Source organism: Carassius carassius, chromosome 39 (genome assembly GCF_963082965.1).
Source record: "Carassius carassius chromosome 39, fCarCar2.1, whole genome shotgun sequence".
Classification (NCBI taxonomy): Eukaryota; Metazoa; Chordata; class Actinopteri; order Cypriniformes; family Cyprinidae; genus Carassius; species Carassius carassius.
This window is the reverse complement of record NC_081793.1, coordinates 12,216,880-12,230,878: the sequence shown is the minus strand read 5'-3', so window position 1 is coordinate 12,230,878 and position 13,999 is coordinate 12,216,880.

Genomic DNA, 13,999 nt, shown 5'->3' with positions numbered 1-13,999 from the left:
GCATTAAAATTATTGAAGATGAAAAATAGGTCAATTGTATATATTAATAACTCATCACAAGGCACTGTAATTTACTCATTAATATTTCAATATTCTATTCTTCATATCAATTATTGTGATATCTTTTACTAGAAATTAATGTAAATCAAACGTGGTTCATCCAGCAAACGGCCGTAAGATTTACTTATTAATTCTCAGTAACGCTATCACTTCTTATAATTCCAGGACAAATAGTCTCTGGCCATGAAACCATTCTCCTGTCCTTATAAAATTTATATTACTTAAAAGTAACAAATGAGCTTTGTAGCTAAGATCGGCATTTCATTGACTTCGTAACATGAGCAACTTAGACAGACAATCTGGAGTATATGGAATTTAATAATTGAACTAATAATACATCAACTACGATTTATACAGAGTAAATATGCGTACGACAATATAGACAGTAAAGTTTGTACAAGACATAACGAAATCCAAATGAGGGAGAAGGAGAAAGAGAGAATGAAAGAGGATGAATGAGAGAATAGACGTGATATGAGAGAATAGGCGTGATCACAATCACGCCCTCAGTTATGTAAACCCACAGACAGTAACCCTTGAAAGGCAACATAGAAATCTAAATCATAGACAACTTAAACAGCATTTAAAATCTCCATAGAGAATGATACTTGCAAGTGTCTCTATGTATGCGAAAGCAGCGTGGGCGTGTAGCGTGCGTCAGTCTGGGCGTGTCCTCTCTGCTTTCCGGGCTGCTGCGGAATCGCGCGATATTTGAAAGTTCAAAGAAAGCAATGTTTCAGACTTCGTCTTCCTCGTGGGGAGAGGTGAATAGGTGAATAAACTTAGTAATGAAAATAAACAAAACAACGAAAACGAAAGCTTCCGAAGCAGTCATGAGAATGGCTGTCCTCTCAGCCCCTGTGCTGAGGGGGACGGCGATAGGAGCGCGGCCCAAGGCCGCACAGAGGGACGAGCAGCGCATAAGAGGAGAGCGAGGACCAGAGAAGAGAGCGTAAGAGAAGAGAGAGAAGACCTTCCGGGGTCAGCTCTTATGGCTTGAAATGGTTCACGCCTCTGTTCGCGTGAACAACCAATGAACGTCCGCGATCTGAAGCGGGAAAGAGTTCCTTTGTCTCTGTGGAAACACCCACCCTAATAACTTTTCAAGGCTTTAATAAGGCTTTTCAGATCTCAGCAGTGATATTCTTGCCAGTTCGTAATTCAAGATTAAATACATTTTTCATTAATTTGATTTAGATAAATGAGTTCGTCAAAGCATGACGATTAAACAGACACCAAAAGTGACATATATAAATGATCAAAACATGAAGTTACATTCAAATGCAGAATTACACACATTTAAAGATTAACACACGCTAATAAATTGCAGATAGTCCCAATTTATATGGGAAACATCTAATGCATCAACAAAAACAATACTATATACAGTTTTACTACATCGGAGTACATTTTACCATTCTTTTTGTAAGAGTTAGCCTTCCTGTCCTGTTTCCCAGTGGGATCATAAAGTCTTTACGACCTGTTCAGGAGTGGGGTTACAGAAACATGACTCTATTTGAGAAAGTTAAAATGAGGAGAAACATTTCCAATTTATAAGATAGTAAAATTATAATCCTCGCATAACAAGGATTAGCCATTTTATGCAATGCACAAACATACTCAAAATACATATTATTAAGGACTTACATGATGAGTGTAAGATAAAACATTTGTGGGTGTGTGTGTGCGTGGGTGTGTGTAAGTTGAAAGGAGAGTCCATTTCTCCTTTGAGGCTGCTCACGTGACTTTGGAATGTCTCATCCTGTGTCGTAAATAATTTAAATCCAGCCAGGCTGGCGCCAGGCCAGGCATTTAGTGTAAAAAGGTTTCATTCTATATGCTTGAAATCAAAATCTCAAAGTGTTAGGTTTGCATTGTTTTAGATTCAACGAACCGTGATTCATTAGTTCAGAACCCATGAATCGATGACCTGCATATCCGTTACAGTACTCACGTGTTGTGAATGTGATAGATCATTTTTGTTTGCGCCGGCGGCTGCACTGCACACACACACACAAGTCAAATCAAGTCAAGTCACCTTTTTTATATATCGATTTAAACAAAATACATTGCGTCAAAGCAACTGAACTACATTCATTAGGAGAACAGAGTGTCAATGCAAATGACAGTTAAAGGCAGTTCATCATTGAATTCAGTGATGTCATCTCTGTTCAGTTTAAATAGTGTCTGTGCATTAATTTGCAATCAAGTCAACGATATCGCTGTAGATGAAGTGACTCCAACTAAGCGAGCCAGAGGTGACAGCGGCAAGGAACCAAAACTCCATCGGTGACAGAATGGAGAAAAAAAACCTTGGGAGAAACCAGGCTCAGTTGGGATGCCACTTCTCCTCTGACCAGACGAAACCAGCAGTTTAATTCCAGGCTGCAGCAAAGTCAGATTATGTAGAAGAATCATCTGTTTCCTGTGGGCTTGTCCTGGTGGTCATCTGAGACAAGGTCTTTACAGGGGATCTGTATCTGGGGCTGTAGTTGTCCTGGTTTCCACTGTCTTTCAGGGATGTAGAGGTACTTTCTAGGTGCCGATCCACCATCTGGTCTGGATATGTACTGGATCCGGGTGACTGCAGTTACCCTATGATCTGGATACAGACTGGATCTGATGGCTACGGTGACCTCGGAATAAGAGAGAAACAGACTAATATTAGCATAGATGCCATTCTTCTAATGATGTACCCGCTGCCTGCGGGTGTCGCTGTTGGACAGTGTTTTCTCTACTTCCTGTTGGCCTTCTGTAGCAAATTGTAGCTCCGTGTAGCTGTTTTTATTTTATTTTTTTCTCTAGAATCTTTATCTTACTATCACTCTCTGTTTTTTTTAAAGTGGTAAAATATAACTTAATTCACACCATATTTCTGATATTATCGATCAATCTTATCAGATTAACTTTGATCGTTCACTTTTATTTTATTTCCGTGAGTGCAGTACACCTGCAAAGCGTTAGCACTCGTTAGCTTGTCATTAGCGTTTTCATTCGAACCTATCGCTGTTTTTTTTTTTTTCTCCTCTCCCTCGCTCCAGTTTTTCACAAGTTCATCAAACAACCGCAGTAAGAATTTTCATCAAGCACGGTGAGTAATGGCTTCTCCTATCATTGTGTCTTGCACCTCTTGCCACATGTACAGTTTATCTATCTCTGTCGCTGATGAGGGATTCACATGTGATAAATGCAGGGAAATAGTTAGGCTGACAGAGAAGATTTCAGAATTAGAGACACGCATCCAAACTTTAATTGAGGACAGTAAAAATGTTAGGGCTCTAGATACGGCTTTGGATGCGTCTAGCTCAGGGATTCCTGTACATTGTTCGGTTCCGGAAACAGAGCCCCAGCAGCAGGGCAACTGGGTGACGGTGAGGCAGCGTAGTCGTGGGTCAAAACACCGCTCTTCTGTTCCGATCAAAACATTAAACAGATTCTCCCCACTCAGTGATGCACCCACTGAGAAACCTGATGAAAGTGCTCTAGTTATTGGTGATTCTATTGTACGGAACGTGAATATAGAGACACCAGCCACCATAGTCAAATGTTTACCGGGAGCCAGAGCGCCTGACATCTTGGCAAATTTAAAAGTGCTGGCTAATGTGTAAGCCAGGTTAAAGAAATGGGTCTTTAATCTAGATTTAAACTGCAAGAGTGGGTCTGCCTCCCGAACAATGTTAGGTAGGTTATTCCAGAGTTAAGGCGCCAAATAGAAAAAGGATCTGCCACCCGCAGTTAATTTTGATATTCTAGGTATTATCAAGTTTTGAGAATGCAGCGGACATGGAGGATTATAATGTAGCAGGAGCTCATTCAAATAATGAGGTGCTAAACCATTCAGGGCTTTTATAAGTAATAAGCAATATTTTAAAATCTATACGATGTTTGATAGGGAGCCAGTGCAGTGTTGACAGGACCGGGCTAATATGGTCATACTTCCTGGTTCTAGTAAGAACTCTTGCTGCTGCATTTTGGACTAGCTGTATTTTCTTTACTAAGCATGCAGTACAACCACCCAATAAAGCATTACAATAATCTAACCTTGAGGTCATAAATGCATGGATTAACATTTCTGCGTTTGACATTGAGAGCATAGGCCATAATTTAGATATATTTTTGTGATGGAAAAATGCAGTTTTACAAATGCTAGAAACCTGGCTTTCTAAGGAAAGATTGCGTTCAAATAGCACACCTAGGTTCCTAACTGATGACAAAGAATTGACAGAGTAGCCATCAAGTCTTAGACAGTGTTCTATGTTAATACATGTAGAGTTTTTAGGTCCTATAATTAACAACTCTGTTTTTTCAGAATTTACCAGTAAGAAATACTTGTCATCCAGTTTTTTATATCGACTATGCATTCCATTAGTTTTTCAAATTGGTGTGTTTCACCGGGCCGCAAAGAATTATAATGCTGAGTATCATCAGCATAACAGTGAGAGCTACCACCATGTTTCCTGATGATATCGCCCAATGATACCTCTTCATTCACTGCTACGAATTGATGACAGTCATATAAATATGATTTAAACCATGCTAATGCACTTCCGTTAATGCCAACAAAGTGTTCAAGTCTATGCAAAAGAATCTTGGGGTCAATAGTGTCAAACGCAGAACTAAGATCCAATAGAACTAATAGAGAGATACAACCACGATCAGATGATAAGAGCAGGTCATTTGTAACTCTAAGGAGAGCTGTCTCAGTACTATGATACTGTCTAAATCCTGACTGGAAATCCTCACAGATACCATTTTTCTCTAAGAAGGAATAATTGTGAGGATACTACCTTTTCTAGTATCTTGGACAGAAAAGGGAGATTCAAGATCAGTCTATAATTAACTAGTTCTTTGGGGTCAAGTTGTGGTTTTCTTATGAGAGGCTTAATAACAGCCAGTTTGAAGGTTTTGAGGACATATCGTAATGAGAATGACTAATTAATAATAGTCAGAAGAGAATCTATGACTTCTGGAAGCACCTCTTTTAGGAGCTTAGATGGTATAGGGTCTAACATACATGTTGTTGGTTTAGATGATTTAACAAGTTTATACAATATTACAATTTATACATCCTCAGGGGTTCTATAGTGCACTGTCTGATGCGATACTGTAGCATGACGGCGGAATGGTTACAATTTTATCTCTAATAGTATCATTTTAGAAGTAAAGTAGTTCATAAAGTCATTACTGCTGTGATGTTGGGAAATGTAAACACTTGTTGAGGCTTTATTTTTCTTTAATTTAGCCACTGTATTGAATAAATACATGGGGTTATGTTTGTTTTCTTCTAAAAGAGAAGAAAAGTAATCGGATCTAGCAGTTTTTAATGCTTTTCTGTAGGATAGGTTACTTTCCTGCCAAGCAATACAAAATACCTCTAGTTTTCTTTTCCTCCAGCTGCACTCCATTTTTTGCACAAAACAAAGTCACAGCTAGACTAGCACGTGAGTAGGCTACTAAACTGAGCTTTCTTTCGCGCCTTCATCTGCAAATGCACACAAAGCACTTCACAATGACAGTCTTGAGGAGCATCCACGTAAACAAGTTTTTTTTCCCGACCCGCACTTTACCCCAAACCAGGTTCATGGCTTCTTCAACTAATAGGACCTACTGCTCAGTCTCATCGCCGTATATGCTCAACTGCATAGGCAATTGCACTTATTATTGACTTAATAGTGCTTTCAAGGTCATCTTCCTCCATTTCAAAACAAGCATTCGAAATGTAAAGAAATGCTTATATTACTGCACTTGCCATCAGATTGAACCAACCCCATGACATCTCATGCAGTGGTACTACAAGATGGTACATGGTGGTACTGGAAGATGCAAGATCCCACATCTGCTCCTCTCTACCTGACACCTTGGACCCATTCCAATTTGCTTACTGCTCAAATAGATCCACTGATGATGCCATTGAAATGGCCATACACCCTGCACTGGAACACTTGGAGGGAAGAGACACCTATTGTTTGTTGTTTACAGCTCTGCATTTTACACCATCATCCCTACCAAACTTACAGCCAAACTGAAATATCTGGGTCTGAACAGTCACTTATGTAACTGGGTCCTAGACTTCCTGAACGGCAGACACCAGGTGGTTAGAATTTGCAATCACACATCCTCCTCACTCACACTCAGCACTGGTGCCCCAAAGGGATGTGTACTCAGTACTCTCTTGTACTCCCTGTGCACTTACGACTGCTCTGCTAAGCTTAGCTCCAACATCATCCTCAAATTTGCTGACAATACAACTATCGTAGGACTCATCACTAATGGCAATGAGACATCCTACAGAGATGAGGTTAATGCACTCACAGCGTGCTGTGCTGATAACAATCTCTCTCTAAACGTCAGCAAGACCGAGAAGATGATCGTGGACTACAGGAAGTCAAAGAGAGAGGGTCACGTTCCCATTCACATCAATGGAGAGATAGTAGGGACAGTTAAGAGCTACAAGTTCCTTGGCATTCACTTCTCTGAGGATCTTTCCTGGAGCCTACACTCAGAGACCATAGTGAGAACAGCCCGTCAGCGTCTCTACTTCCTGCGGAGGCTGAAGAGGTTTGGCATCTCCTCTAACATCATATAAAATCTCTACCGATGCACTATAGAGAGCATTCTGAACGGCTGCATCACTGTATGGTACGACAACTGCTTTTTTTTTTGACTGCAAAGCTCTTCAGCGAGTGGTGAGAACAGCAGAGCTCATCATTGGACATAAACTTCCAGCCTTACAAGACATCCATCAGACCCGCTGCTTGAGAAAGGTTTACAGCATCATCAAGGACTGCAGTCACCCTATTCATCACCTGTTTGCAGACACTTACGATCCATCCAATCACAGACAACCAGACTGAAGAACAGCTTCTATCTTCAAGCCATCAAAATGTGAAAACAAGACCAGGATCCAAAAGTGAATTAATGAATTAAGTGTTTATTTAAGCTGAGGACTAATCAGAGAAACGAGACCGCCAGCACTCCGTGAGGAAGACCAGTGGGGAAACTTCACGGCATCCGTCAGACAGCGGCGAGGAGAAGTGACGAGCACGCTGACAGCCAACGTAAAGGCCGGGAGAGAGGTGAGTAGACTCGGCTGTATAATGGATGCTTGCCTCAGCCAGCGAGAAAAACTATGCAGGCAAAAAACTCCCCAGAGTCCTAGAGGTGCCAGGCAGACAGAGAGGGCAAAAACAGGGACACCAGACCGACAAGACAGGGAAACAGCAAATAAATAAAGCAGGGTCAAAAACTTGGTAGGCGATTAAGGAGAAGATTAGTGCTTCAAACAATGCTTACGGACTGACACAGGACAGCAAACACAAGGGCATGATAAAGGGAAGATAATAAGTGCAGAACAGGGTGCAGGTGCAGGGGAACACGTTAATCTGGGATAACAAGAGGAGCGGGGAGAACAGTGGAGACCGTGAAACACCTGGCGAGCCATCAAAACAAAAAGCCATGTGCTCCAGGGCAATAAGAGCCTAAGACCCCACCGAGATCGTGACACCCTGTAGGTGACCGTCGCACCCTGTAGGTGACCGGGCCCACCTTCTCGGTCACGGTATACGGCCCTTGTCAGGTGGCCAAGAACTTGCAAGCCGAGTTGGGGACCAAGACCAGGACGTGGTCTCCCGGCCAGAACTCCCGTGGCTGCGCCGCCCGATCGTAGTGGCGTTGTTGGGCCCGCTGCGCTTGACTGAGGTGTTCCCGAACCAAGGGCATCACTCTGTCGATCCTCTCCCTCATCAGACGGACGTGCTCGATCGACAACCGGTGGCCGGCTGGCTGCTGCTCCCACGCCTCTCTTGCGACATCCAAGAGGCCCCGGGGCTGCCGCCCAAACAGGAGCTCGAAGGGGGTGAAACCGGTGGACGCCTGCGGGACCTCTCGGATGCCGAAGAGGACGTAGGGCAGCATTTGGTCCCAATCGCGTCTATCTTCAGCGGCCACATGTCTCAGCATTTGTTTGAGGGTCTGATTAAACCGTTCGACCAAGCCGTCCGTCTGAGGGTGGTAGACCGTGGTCCGGAGCTGCTTTACCTTGAGGAGCCGACAGAGGTCCGCCATCAGCCGGGACATGAAGGGGGTCCCCTGGTCGGTCAGAATCTCAGCGGGGATGCCGACTCGGCTACAGAGGAGGAACAGCTCCTGGGCAATGGCCTTGGCGGTGGCCTTCTGTAGGGGAATAGCCTCGGGGTACCGGGTGGCGTAGTCGACTATCAGGAGGATGTGCTTGTGTCCCCGGGCGGACTTCGGCAGCGGCCCCACGAGATCCATCCCGATTCGCTCGAAGGGCACCTCAATGATGGGTAGTGGAATCAGCGGGCTGGGGGGAGGGGTCCGTGGTGACGTCCGCTGGCAGGTCGGGAATGCCTGGCAGAACCTCTTCACCTCGGCGTCCAGGCCGGGCCATGGGATGTGAGTGGGCCAGCTCCATCACCATCTCCGTCTTCGCCCGAGGCACTACCAGCAGGGTTTTTTCCTGCCCCCTTCGTGGTGCGACACAATAGAGCAGGCCTTTCCTGACGATGAAGTGTGGGACCGGGTGGGGCCCTGGCCGGACCTCCTTCCCCTCGACGACCCGGACCTGGGCCCAACAGTGCTTCAACCGGTCATCCTCATGCTGGGCCTTGCTGAAGTCGCCCTCTCCTGACACCTGCTGGAAGACATCAAGATATAGGTTAGGGACACTTGGGGACTCACCCTCTCTAGCACTGTCGGAGGCCAGCAGCACAGGACAAAGTCGGTCCCCCTTCTTCCGGAGGGGTCTTTGGCGGCTCCCACAGGGGCTGGCAGGCTGGGTGGCGGCGAGGAGGAGGCAGTCAAATCCGGGCCAATCCCTTCCTAGGAGCATCGGCACCGGGAGGTCCGTGACGATCCCCACCTCAAGCGGCCAAGATCCTGGGGCGGCCGAAATGGTGACCCGCAGTGCCGCCACCTCTTGGGTGTCCCCGTGGACACACGTGATGGCCAGTCAGGCTTTAGACTCCGGACGGGGGGCCAAGACAGTGGGGTGGACGAGGCTGACCGCGCTCCCGGAGTCCAGGACAGCTTCCAATGGGTGGCCATTTACCTTCACCTTGGCTCGTGGGGCCCCCCAGGGCGGGGCGTGGTGGACGATACAGCCTTCCAGCCACGTCCGCATGGAAGGGCGGGGTGGTTCGGTGGGCATGGGCTCGTCCTGGGGAGTGGGAGCCGCTGGCCTGCTCACTGGTCGCGAGGCGCCCTCCGGCGTGCGTTGCTCCTGGACCACCCTCCGGGGAAATGGCGGCGCTCGCTCCCCAGCCTCCCGTCGTTGGGCCGCATCCGCCAGTTCGACGGCTTCTACCAGCTCGCCGAGAGTAGTGGGATTCCGCATTCCTGCCGCTTGACGATGGGGCCGGGGTAGTGCGCGCAAGAACCGGTCGACGACCACGCGCTCCACCACCTGGCTAGCGGTGGGATCCCCGGCGAGCAGCCAGTGCCGCACGAGCCGGGAGAGTTTGCAGCTTGGGCCCGGGCTGGGGATCGTGCGTTGTATTCCCAGTCAAAGAACAGTTGGGCCGCTGCAATCGGTGACAATCCCACCTGAGCCAGTATTTACCACTTCAGTTCCTCGTAGTTCTCGCTGGCCTCGGGTGGGAGGGAGAAGTAGGCGCGCTGTGCTTCGCCGGTCAGGAGGGGTGGGAGCAGCCGTGCCCAGCCCGGGCGTCCCCAACGCTCTCGGATGGCGACTTTCTCAAACATCTGTAGGAACATCTCTTCGTCATCATGGGCGGTCATTTTGGGTATCAGCTGCGCGGCCTGGACATGGGGATCAGGCGGCGGGGCGTGTCGGCCTGCCTGGAGGACGGCGAGCTCGCGTTCCGTCTCCCCTTGACGGCTGGCGAGGTGTTCAGCAATTTGTTGCAGGCGGATGCTGACCGTGATCGTGGTGGTGTCCCAGGTGCGGCGTGTCTGTGCGTAGGGGGTTGCTGATCGGTCACAAGCTTTCTGCAAGGGAACACGGAGAACAGCGTTAGCATCCAGTCTTCTGGAGTGATCACTCACTTGTGCATCAGTGGTGGCGGCTTATGTAGCTATGATTGTTGGCAGCCGTGACCGATCGGCCGGTGATGAGGTTTCCAGGTGCTCCTCGTGCATTTCCAGGGCGACGCTGATGAGGCCTCGGGACACGCGTCACAGTATGTAATGCTCTTTCCTTGTCTGTTCTGACTATGGTCACTGAAGTCACTCAAAATCTTAGTGCCCTCGTCACAAGTATTTCAATGCCCAGTTTTCCCCAGTGTTAACTATGCAAATTATAAATAAATGCCTCTTGACACTTAAATGCCTTTTTTCTTTAAAATGGTTACATGAATCATGTTTGATATATATATATATATATATATATATTTATTTATTTATTTATTAAAATGGTTATTTTGCTAAATAATGCAAAAAAATAATGACTGACTGCTTTATTTCCACATTAAGCTCTTGTGTTATATGTGTTATCCTGTGATATGTGTGCTGTTTACTGCATTTGAGATGTGTTTTCCTCAAGGCATAACTTACTTCTTACGGTCATATCCTTAAATGGTAGAAAACATTCTTAAATGTTAGAAATTCAAACTCAGATTTTCAGTTGCCATAAGGGCTCATCCTAACAGTATGAAAGTCTTGGTTAAACTTCACTGAATGAGCACGAGCATCGGCGTGCACATGTTGGTCAAACAGATGGAGAGTGCATTGTCTCGGGTGGTACAGTATACTAGATCCAAATGAATGAAATAGTTTATGGTTGATAATTGCGTGACATCCTTTTTTATCTAAATGGTCGCTGGATTCTCAAAGGTCTGTGTCAATCACACAACCATTCATCACCATGCCTGCACCATGTGGTTACAACATGGAAAAGGTCTTTATTTTTTGTAATTTAATTTAAAAAAGCAAACGTTCTTAATTAATTGCTCACAAACTGAAATATATATATATATTTAATTATGATGGTTCTGACTTACAGCTTAGGAAAATTAAAAATTCAGTATCTCAAAATATTGTAATATTCCATTTTGAGCTTGATCAGTTTGATTAATTTTGAGTATAAATGGGTACCTCTTGGGCTAGTTTAGAACATGCAACTACAATTATGGGGAAAGACTACTGACTTGACAGTCGTCCAGAAGACAACACCCTCCAAAAGAAATCAGCACATCAAGAGGCACCACACTCAGACATCTTCGGGAAAAGGGCTACAGCTGTCACATTCGTAGAACCAGACTGTTGCTCAGTGGTCCACACTCATCTTTTCAGATGAAAGTAAATTTAGCATTTAATTTGGAAATCAAGGTCTGGAGTCTGGAGGAAGACTGGAGAGGCACAGAATACAAAGTTTCTGAAGTCAGAGATGATTAGGGTTGCCGTAGCATCTGCTGGTGTTGATCCATTGTGTTTTATCAAATCCAAAGTCAATCCAGCCATCTTCCAGGACATTTTGGAGCACTTTATGCTTCCATCTGCTGACGAGCTTTATGGAGATGTTGATTCTTGAAGCAGGACTTTAGCACCTGTCCACAGTGCCAAAACCACTTTCAAGTGGTTTGCTGACCATGATATTACTGTGCTTGACTGGCCGGCCTTCTCACCTGACCTGAACCTCACAGAGAATCTATGGGATATTTTGAAGAGGATGATAAGTAACATCTAACAAACAATACAAAGGAGATGAAGGCCAATATTAAAGCGACCTGGGCTTCAATAACGCCTCCATGTCACACCGCACTGAAGCAGTAATTCCCCAACCAAGTATTGAGTGCATTATTAAACCTGCTTTAGAGATCTTGAACATTTCTGTTTTGTAAATCTTTATATATATATATTATATATTTTAGATACTGAATTTTAAATTTTCCTAAGCTGTAAGTCATAACCATCAGAATTAAAACAAAAAACTTAACTAAATTACAAAAAAAAATTAAGTACTTTTCCATGATATTCTTATTTTCTAAGATGCACATGTAGATCAGGTTTTTAACATTCTCCTGAAAGTAAGTCAATAATAATAATAAAAAGTATGATCCTAAAAGCTTTTAAACGATTCAGTTCACAATTTCAGTCAAAATTTAAGGGATAGTTCACCCAAAAGTCTGGGTGAAAAAAAATCTGCAAAATGATCAGTCTAGCACTAAAAATAAAAAAATATATTTGACAGTAATATAGACAACATGAAGTAAAATATTTCTGCCAGTAGAGGTCATACTTTGGCAGGCCCATTCATGCATGCTGTGATCTCAAAACTCCTCCCTGTTCCCTTCACGTCTACGAATGTGCTTGATTCCTGATATAGACCAAAGGGTAAAAGAATATAACAAACACACCTCTAACTGGCAACTCCAAGAGCGATGGCAACTGTGGGTGGATAGAGAGAGACAGGATGTGTGTCATGTGGTCTTGTTTGCTTAAAAAGTTGCTGCATGACATCTTATATACTGATATGTACTGCCATAAATTTTACCTGAGGTTGTGACTACACCATAAACACTGGTCTCTCAGAAATATTTTTTTTCCATTCAGGGGCGCAACTATAAGGGGAGAATAAACAGTCAGCATTACCACATACATAATCCCTGACTTTTAAAAACTTTTTAGTTATGAAATATGCATGTTAATATTAGATAACAAACTTACATGCAGAGTGCCTTATTGTCATCAAAATAACAGGTTCCACCGTTCTTGCACTGGCATGGAGGAGGCATGGTGGGTTCAGGCGTAACCCCTATCAATTCAAACATTTAAAAAAAATAAAAATAAAAAACAATTATAGAGAGGAGAGGCTGCTATATTTATAGCTGAACAGTAAAATGTGACAAAGTTTTAACATAAGTAATTATATGCTTTATTACTACAGCAATCTAGAGATTGACGTCATGTAGGACCTGAGGGAAAAATCACACAAGCAAACTGCACAATCTGAACACCGTTAATGATTAGCTGAAGAGGGACAATGCTTAGATTGTCTGGACCCATTTCCTGTCAAGGAGAACTGCTAAATAACCTATGTCAGCGTTGATAACGTGATTCCACAACATAGGACGTCTGTTCCGTTCATCAGAAAACGAATCATGAGCTAATCATGTGACATCGACATCCTGGGTTGGTTTCCTGTCAGCCGTGTTGTTTTCCAAATAAAAGAGTTGACGACATCAACTTTTTCATAAGAAACAAGGACCCTGTATATCCAGAAGCATCTCATGATCACAATGTATGGAAATGCCACAAGAATCATTAATAATTAATGAACCACAAAACAAAGAATCCATACAGTATCCCATGACTCTGCTTCCTGCTTGCTTGTGAATTTTTCTACAAATTGAACTTTTCAAGAAATAATCTAAAAAGGATAACCATTTCGTGTTGTATTTGTTCTATTTTATCCAGAAAAATAGATAAAAGACAGAGAAACCGTTGCTATGGGTACTTTATTATGGCATGCCAGTGTGTGAATGCATGATTTGAGTTATTGTATTGTTGTTTGAACTGCAGTAAAGCACTTAACTGTGCAGAGACAAAATAAGTCACCCTAAAGCACATAAGAAAGAAGCGAGCGTGTTCCTCGTTTTCTTTTCTTTTAAAATAAAGGCCTTCATAGTTTGATTTGTGTGTGCGAGTTCCACATCAAATTTGTCTATGCAAATTATCTCTGCGGTTTGAGACATTAATCTAGCTAATTAATGTTTTTTTTGCCAGTTAATTCCCTTAAACTAGTGTATGTGACCATCAGAACGCGGTGCTCAGAGAGTGTGTACGAACATTATGTTAAGGGAGACTTGTGAAATCTTGATCAAGTCGAATTGTGGTTAAATCAATGTGTGTTTTTGTCTGTAGACTAAAACAAGTGCTGAGATCTGCCGAGACGTCAATAACATATTTTATTAATTACAGTAAATCTGTAGATTAATTTATCTCACTATAACGAGCTGAG